The 1728-nt window shown below is 55.5% G+C and overlaps 1 pseudogene; it reads right to left on the bottom strand.

The window, feature by feature from the left end:
• Nucleotides 1-430: 430 nt before the first annotated feature.
• LOC148143174 (uncharacterized) lies at nt 431-1327 on the bottom strand (annotated as a pseudogene).
• Between the last annotated feature and the right edge of the window lie 401 nt (nt 1328-1728).

Below are 1728 nucleotides of genomic sequence, written 5' to 3'. Positions count from 1 at the left end.
GCCACTACAGTGTGGAAACGGGCCCTTCTGCCCAACACGTTTAGAGCGACCCTTTGAAGAGTAACTCACCCAGACACATTTTCCTATCCTATCACTCTGCACTTACCCCTAACTAATGCACCACATCTACACATTCATGAACATTATGGGACTATTTAGCTTGGCCAATTCGCCCAAACATGCGCACGTTTGGACTTTGGGAAGACACTGCAACACGCAGAGGAAACCCATGCAGACACAGTGGGGAATTACATGCAAACGCCACACAGACAGTCACCATGAGGATGGAATTAAATCTGGGTCCCTGGCGCTATGAGGCAGCAGTGCTAACCACTGAGCCACCACCCCCCTTCCCCCCCACTCCCCCAGTAGAAAACAAAAAAGCCTACCAACTCTTCCACTCCCCCCACTGTCAGATAGGGCAGGAGGTTCAGTCCTGGGGGTGACCCTCAGCAGCGTTACCGGCAGAATCTGATTGTTGGGAGCATTGGTGCCTCCGCTGGTGCTTGTCCAAGCTGCAGGACATTGTGAACCTCTGCCCACACTCGGGGCAGGCAAACGGCCTCTCCCCAGTGTGGACCTGCTGGTGCGTCAGTAGAGTGGAGGAGCCAGCAAAGCCCTTCCTGCACTCGAGGCAGGTGAATGGCCTCTCCCCAGTGTGGACCCACAGGTGTGTCAGCAGGTGGGAGGCCTGGGTAAAGCCTTTCCCGCACACAGAGCAGCTGAAGGGCCTTTCCCCAGTGTGGACCCGCTGGTGCTTTAGCAGGTCGGAAGAGTGTGTAAAGCACTTCCCGCAGACAGAGCAGGTGAATGGCCTCTCGCCGGTGTGGACCCGCTGGTGAGCCAGCAGGTCAGAGGAATCGCTGAAGGCCTTCCCACATTTGGGGCAGGCGAAGGGCTTCTCACCGGTGTGGACCCGCCGGTGAATCACGAGGTGGGAGGAGCGAGTAAACACCTTCCCACAATCGGGGCAGCGGAAGGGCCTCTCCCCTGTGTGCACCCGCTGGTGCCTCATCAGGGCGGAGGAATCGCTGAAGGCCTTCCCACAGTTGAGGCAGCTGAAGGGCCTCTCCCCTGTGTGAACCCGCAAGTGCCTCAGCCGGGCGGAGGAATCGCTGAAGCTCTTCCTGCACTCAGGGAAGCTGAAGGGCCTCTCACCTGTGTGCACCCGCCGGTGCCTCAGCAAGGCGGAGGAATCACTGAAGGCCTTCCTGCACTCAGGTCAGGAGAATGGCTTCTCCCTGGTGTGACTGCGCCGATGTGTCTCCAGGGCAGACGGGACACGGAAGCCTTTCCCGCAGTCGCCACACTTCCATGGTTTCTCCATGGCCGAAGCTACAGTTGCACACAAACGCGTGTATGTCCACTCCCTGTTTTGAATTCCTCTTTCCAGGCCAGATAACTGTTTCAGGCTCCACACTTAGTGCGTTGCTGCAACAGTAGGGTCACTCTTCAAGTCCCACTGATGCTGAAAACGTACTGAAACAGGAACCAATTGGATCATAGTTGAAAATTGTTGCAGTCCCGGTGGATTGAGTGATTCACAAATGCTGGAGAATCAGAGTAGAAAACCGCAGGCCAGGCAGCACCTGAGGAGCAGGAGAGTCAATGGTTCAGGCATAAGCCCTTCATCTGTTGATTTTGAAACTTCATCTTCAGATCAAATACTCTGAAAAGAGATTACAGAAGTCATCACTGTCAGTCCAGGGTAGAAATTCAGAACAAGCA

The sequence above is a fragment of the Chiloscyllium plagiosum genome, unplaced genomic scaffold (assembly GCF_037043375.1).
Source record: "Chiloscyllium plagiosum isolate Xiang-an unplaced genomic scaffold, Cpla_swu_hap1 HiC_scaffold_27, whole genome shotgun sequence".
Taxonomy (NCBI): domain Eukaryota; kingdom Metazoa; phylum Chordata; class Chondrichthyes; order Orectolobiformes; family Hemiscylliidae; genus Chiloscyllium; species Chiloscyllium plagiosum.
Note: the sequence above shows the minus strand (reverse complement) of the source record. Positions and strands in the feature narration are given on the sequence as shown.